Below are 7,693 nucleotides of genomic sequence, written 5' to 3' on the forward strand. Positions count from 1 at the left end.
ACATTGGTCCCCAAGGTCTTAGAACCAAACACCCTTGATTTCTAACATTGGAGAGAGTGATTATTTAAAAATTAAAAAAAATTAAAAAAACAACATGAGAGAGAAAAAAATGCTTTTATGGAGTATATATTTTTTAAACGTGGAAGACGCAGAAAGTCATTTGGAACAACTTCTTTTTAAAAGTTTAGCTAAAATTTTGAGTTAAAGTGGAAAATACATAAGAGAGAATGAGGGGAAATTTTTTTTTTTAAATCTGAAATGTGGAGTAGGCAAAAAGGTTGTTTGGAGTACTTTTTTTTAGCTAAAATTTAAGAATATTTAAATTAGCAATTTTACATTGCTAACCCTACTATTAAACATGCTAAGTAAATGAATTTGAGAGTACAGTACAAGTTTTCTATTTGTATGGGTAATCAAGAAATAAACAGAGTTGTCTCACTAATGACAGGTATCTCAATAATGTCACACCCTGAACCCAAAAGAGTCTAAAGCTTGAAAAAGAACCATCAAGAGAAATCGCACGGGGATTTTTTTTTTTTTTTTTGGTTAATGGTCTAGGGCGTTACATTTGAATATTTGGCATAGAAAAGAAAGGCATCTTTGAACTCCCTTGATAATTCACTATCACAACCCAAACCAAAAAGAATCCAAAATCGTGAAAGAGAACCATCACGAGAAACTATGGAATTTTTTCTAATGATTTGGGAAGTTTCAAAGGGTGTCATCGAAAGAAAGTTATTGCTGGTGTAAGGAGATTCAAAAAAGTTGTTTCCTAATCACCTCCCATATCCATTACTATTCAGTAAGCACCTAGCCTAGATTCTATTGAAACAATAAGTATAATTATTAAGTTTTAAAATTTAATACTCTAGGTTATTTATAAAATCTCTCTCCTATTTCATTTCTCTCTCACCTTTCTCTTTTTTGCACGTGTTTAACTCTATCAAAAACATGCTCAAGTAGATATAATCTCACAAAAAAAAAAAAAAAAAGTCAGAAAGTTTAAGAAGTGGTGATGTCTAATTTTATGGGATGTAGAGAAATGTAGTGAAAAAAAGTTTTTATCTTATTTTTTATAGTTTTCTTGAAATTTATAAGTTTTATTTAGAGTCCTCGGCTTAAATGGCTTGGAAGCCCCTTAAAGAATTGTCACGCCCCAAACCCAAGTTAGAGCTAGGCACGTGATAACGGCCACACACTTATAAAGTTTACACCCTACAAGTATGTAAAGCCCTCATAACAATTAAAGAGTTATCCTCAAAGAAAATTTCATCAAGTCCATAAATTTGAAAATATCCTCAATAATCAATTCTCGAAAGATCTTCAAATAATAATCTTCCAACATCAAAATAAAAATAAATAAATAACTAAACCCTTTAAATTTGAGGGTCCACACAAAATGGTAATCTTAAACATAAAAATTCAAATCTTATTCCATTGATTTCCTAAACTTCACTCAGGCACACATCCCAGCAGAAGCCCCAACATATGCTACTCTTCCTGGATCAAAATCTGAAAGGAGAAAGAGGGGGGGGGGAGGGTGAGTGACAACTCAATAAGTAACCAAAATCCTATGAAGTTCTATCAAGTAATAGATCCATAAAGTAATAGGTGTAATATGTGTTTTCAAATTAACTGAAGAAGTTTCATAGTCTTAAAATAATAGGTTGCACATAGATCACATACTTTACTCTTACAAGTATATCATAGATGGTTTAGAAAATAGTAAGTTTCTCATATATCCAGAAGCCATAACTTACAATACGTTCCAAAACTCATAAGCAGTGTTTGTGTCTCAAAATAGTTCCAATACTTAAACATTTCCATAATCATATGTGTAGTTTAAGGACTCAAAATAAATTAAATATTCAATGAAATTCATATTTCTTAATAATCTTATGACTATGGTCACGCTATATCCCCACGACTGGGCATCAGAGTACTAATGAATAACCCCTATTGGTTGGGTATCAGAATACCAATGAATAACTCACATTGGCTGGGTATCAGAGTACCAATGAATAACCCCCATTGGTTTGGGTATCAGAGTACCAATGAATAACCCCCATTGGTTTGGGTATCAGAATCAATTCATGGTCAGACTGTCTATAATCATATATATGAACTCACAATTTCTAACAAAATATATCTTATTCAATTGCATATACATATAATCATATTTTCAATATTTTCAATACATTTGTGATATTTCTATATTTCTTACTTTAAATCAATATAGCAAAAAAAAAAACAATTAAATAAAATAAATCTTATATTCAATGCTCATATATATTTGTGGAAATTCTTTATTCTTTACTTTGAATCAGTATGGATAAAAACAATTAAACAAAACACATCATATATTCAGTAACTAGATATATTTGTGATAATTCTTTACTTTGAAATTAGTGATACAATAGAAATAAAATTGTAACAATTATAAACAAATTTTTAGTAGTTAAAAATACATTAACATAAGCAAAATAAAACCCAATTAGGATAAGGTTACTTACCTCCAAAAGTTGTACCCAAAGGAACTTCTCCCTAACACTTCTTCTAAAATCCTTAGGTATTACCTAAAACAAGTTTGCAAGTACTATTCACTCAATAATCAAATAATTTAAGAATGATTTATAACAGTATCCGACCAACAGAGCGACTACTAAAATTATCCAATAATTTCCTTTTTTTTTTTATTATCTCAAAGTAAAAATCCTTGTATATATCCTCTACTGCCTCCAATTAAAACCTAGGATACATATTGTCATATAGGGTTAAAAGCATCGCCTAGACCATGTTCCATGATCACTTGTTGACTTCCCTATATGCCTCAATAACCAAACCAATGAACTAATAATAATAATAATAATAATAACAATAATAATAATAATAAAATTAAAAGAAGCTGGCGTTGGCACATTGCTTTGTCAAGGGGATTATTCTATGGATTTATATATATATATATATATATATATATATATATATATATATTTGCTCCTGCCGCCTCTAGCTTTCTTTTGGCATGAGGACAAATCACCCAAATGATGTTCTGACACAAGCTTTATGGAAGCTCTATTCTTCCTCTACCAAATCAATAAACAAATAATAATAAATCCTAAAGAAGTTGGTGTTCCTTCTTTTCATCAAGCATTTTTTTTTTTTCTAACTCCATCAATCCGGTACTACTCCTTTAAGAAAATTATGCAGAAAGTCTCACTGTTGGCCGAAATTCTCACATAAAAAAAAAATTCTAAATCCATATAAAATCTAAATCTGACAAAGAATGAGATTTCTTAGGCTCTTACCTCAATTGTGCAGTCAAATCTTCTCTACTTGAGTATTTTGGCTAGTCTCCTCCCTCAAAACATCTGTCAGTATACGCTGACTTAAATTAGACAATATAAACTAGGGTTTCAACCTTATTTTCTAAAAACCCCTTAGTAATTTTAATTATAACAATTGACCCCATAAACAAATTTACTTAAATACCCCTCCTTTTAATTTTTTTTTCTTTTCTTTTCGGGTATTACAAGAGTAGCATTGATAGACAACTTACATTCTCTCCACTGCTGTCGTTTATATTTTTACCATTGTACCATTCTTATTGTGAAAATAATGAGAAAAGTTTCTGAAGTAGTAAGGTTTGACACATTTTCAAGAAAAAGTTACTCAAGAAAATAAGTTTTTGGATATACTACAAGAAAATTCACCAAAGCAAGTTGAGAGGCCATGTTAGCCAATTTGTTTCTCTTCGCACTTGATTTTATTTACTAAAGAAATTTATTTTTCATTTTCTATTGTTTGATAAGGCCTAATGTTGACCTTCTTTGAATACTTTCCATGCACACGCTCCCTACTTGCGTGAGGCTCACCACTTTGAAATCAACAATTTCTGAAGGAAAAAGATTTTGGAAAAGAGGTGGTTTGGAGAAAATGATTCTCTTGGGTTTTCTTTTAAAGAAAGGAGCTTAGATCCAAAAATCTCATGGCTTTTATTGAAGAAGCTGTGAGGTAACAAAGTTTGTGTCGGAAACCTTTTTGTGAAAGCAATAATTGTTGAAGAAGGTTTTGGAAGAGAGAAAAATAATTCCCATGCATTTTAACGATTTTGGATATAAAATCCCAAGGTTTTTGTTTAGATGACAAGAGTTTTCAACAAAAAAAAAAAGGATTTGTATTAAAAACATCTTTGTGAAAGCACCAAACTTAAAGAAAACAAAAGCAATGATTTAAAAATAGTTTCCGTGGATTATTATTTTAAAGAAAGATGTTTGGAGCCTAAAATCCCATGGTTTTTACTGAGATGATAATTTTTCTATGCAAAACAAGTGATGTTTTTAAAGACCCTTTTCTAAAAGCATCAATTTTGAAGACCTTTTTACAGTGAAGTTATCGAAATCGCTATATTGAAATTGAAATTTTCAAAAATTGCCAAAAAATAAACTAAATTTTGCAAATTCTGTAAAACTTTTAATTTCATATTTTGATGCATCGCCATATACTGAAACTATCAATGGACCCAACAAAAAATAGAAAAAATTATATCGGGAATGAAAAACTAACAATGCATAGTCAATACTTAAATAAAGGTTGAATTAGCCAAAATTACCAAATTCAAAACCTTTTCTCTCTTTCTCGATTTTCTTGGCAAACAAATATCGAGCTACGGTAAAAGATTGTAGGAGTATCTCAATCTATTATCAACCACCTAAATTTCAAAAAATCGATTGGTTGCTCAGAAATTGCAGGAACAGATGATAGCATAGAAATCTCAAATTTCATACTCAAAAGCATCATGAACCAAAAAATTGAAAATTAGGGTTGCTAGGGTCCGAAGATCATAGATGAGGTTACAGTTAGTAAATTGGGGGTCACTATTTATGGATCGATAGGGCTACTAAACGTCGTTGTCAAGATTAACCCATTGGTCCTATTGTTTGCTCCATTTTAGAAATTCTCAAAATATTTTTTCTTAAAAAAAAAACATGTAGTTCTCTTAATAATATAAGCATATTCCTATAAATAATATAATATTTAGAAATTTCGAATCTCATCCATAGCAATTAGATTAGGTGGTATAAAATTTTTGTTAGTTTTAACATAAGGATATATTTCTTTCTATTTTACATTACCACTTTTCAAAAACATCCGCACTAGATAATCTATTTTATACTCTATTTCATTAAAATGTCAATTTCTTTTTTCTCTTTCTTCACACACGACAACCATCATCGACTCTCTTCCTTTGATCTCAGGATACGTAAAAAATAATTGAACAAATAAACGCAAAATAAATATTGTCAATGTAAGGTTACGTAATTTTGTAGCTATTGATTGATTTTAGTATTTTACACAATTATATATGAACTAATGTAGAACGTTTTGGTGGTTAGTTGGGAAAATGTGGATTTTGTTTCTAATTTGCAAAAACTAATGCATGTAAATGCTCTTCAAAAGTTAGATTTATAAACAGGAGGAATGTAATATATTTTGTAGGTTTTGATACATGATATTTTACATTCTCACTTTAGAGGGGGAAAAAAAATTCTTACCATTTTTGGGTTGTGTGCGCAGTATGTTAACTCTATTTATAAAGTGATTGTAAATATCAATTCTATTTTTTAAATCAATTATTCAACAAGTCACAATTTTTATTCAAATAATTTATTAAGTTTGGTGATTTAATAGGCCTTTTATTTATTAAATTATTTATTCAACTAGAAGTCCTCACTTCTATGACCAATATAAATCCTCTTAATTTATGTGTTGTGGTCATTACAAATGAAAACTCCAATTTTATCAATGACTTTCAACAAGTGTTTTGAATTTATAAAGAACTTGTGATTTATATCTTAATTTCACTTGCAAATCTAATTCTCGTATCTAAATCACATGCATGATACAACACATCTTGTTCACTATAAGTCTATAAAATAATGTTCAAATATTCACTCTACAGTAATGTCTGAAAAAAGAAACTTTTCTTATATTATCAAAAGTTAATGACATACAATTGGATTGTAAGCATTATCTTTGATGAAGAAATATAATGCTTAGGATTTGATGGGGAAAGGGAAAAGATAGTATTTTAAATCTATGTCTATGGATGGAATTATTGTTAGATTCCATTGAATGCCTAACTCAAACTGTGCTCAAAGAGAGGCTTTGCATGTTAACCATGCCTACATTGCTTTCCTGGTTCAAAGAGAGGCTTTTTATTTATTAAATTATTTATTCAACTAGAAGTCCTCACTTCCATGACCAATATAAATCCTCTTAATTAATGCGTTGTAGTCATTACAAATGAAAACTCCGATTTTATCAATGACTTTCAACAAGTGTTTTGAATTTATAAAGAACTTATGATTTATATCTTAATTTCACATGCAAATCTTTTTCTCCTATCTAAATCACATACATGATACAACACATCTTGTTGACTATAATTCCATTAAATAATGTTCAAATATTCATTCTACAATAATGTGTGAAAAAAGAAACTTTTATTATATTATCAAAAGATAATGACATACAATTGGATTGTAAGCATTATGTTTGATGAAGAAATATAATGCTTACGATTTGATGGGGAAAGGGAAAATATAGCATTTTAAATCCATGTGTATGCATGGAATTATTGTTAGATTCCATTGAATGCCAAACTCAAATTGAGCTCAAAGAGAGGCTTTGCATGTTAACCATGCCTACATTGCTCTCCTGCTTCGCAACCTCTAGTGTAGTTGTTAGCAGGTTGGCCTGCTTGACAATTCTTTGGAGCTGTTGGACTCCTTTTGCTGCAGGAAATACCGTTTCCAGCTCCAATAGCTCCATAACCAATTTCTTTGGCATTCGCATAGATAGTGAGAAGCCCAAAAAGCATAAAGATGCAAAGGGAGAGAATTATTGCTTTGGACATAGCCATTGTGGGAGGAGGAAGTGATCTTCTCAAAATGCCTATAGTTTGCTTGAATTGATGGCCCGGGCCTTGGAGTTTTTCCAAATAGGGACTTTGAACTATATAAGGAAATTTTTCCTAAATTAGGCTTGTTCGAGACAACCTAAAATTAGTGTCTAGATTGTCTTATTGACATTTGACCCTTTCACTTTAATTTTTGGCATTGAATGTTAATAGAAAATATGTGAATAAATACAAAGATTTTTATATTTTATTTACTATTTTAGGGAATTTCACCCAACGACGCCCACTTCTAATATTTGCCCTTAATTATCAGACCATGACACTTAATTGAGTGTTGGAATAAATAAAGAAATTGATAAAATGGAATTTTATCAAACTTTGTGATTTTTTCATTTCATTGATTAAGGTTTGAATAACATGTTCATTTCTTTTATATTTATATATATATATATATATATATATATATATATATATATATATATACACACTATTTATAACAGAATTCCCCTATTTGGGTTTAATCATTTCTCACGGAATTTCTAAAATTAGATACCCATTAGCTTAATTTTATTTCTTACAGAAGGCAAAAATGGTTAAAACATTCTTTTAGCTTTCTTCGAACTTACCAAAATTTTTGCAACCATTAGCAAAAGCCACTACCCACATACATTTCATTCTGTTTGAATTCAAATACTACAATACTGAGATGATAATTTTTCTATGCAAAACAAGTGATGTTTTTAAAGACCCTTTTGTAAAAGCATCAATTTTGAA

Source organism: Castanea sativa, chromosome 11 (genome assembly GCF_040712315.1).
Source record: "Castanea sativa cultivar Marrone di Chiusa Pesio chromosome 11, ASM4071231v1".
Taxonomy (NCBI): Eukaryota; Viridiplantae; Streptophyta; class Magnoliopsida; order Fagales; family Fagaceae; genus Castanea; species Castanea sativa.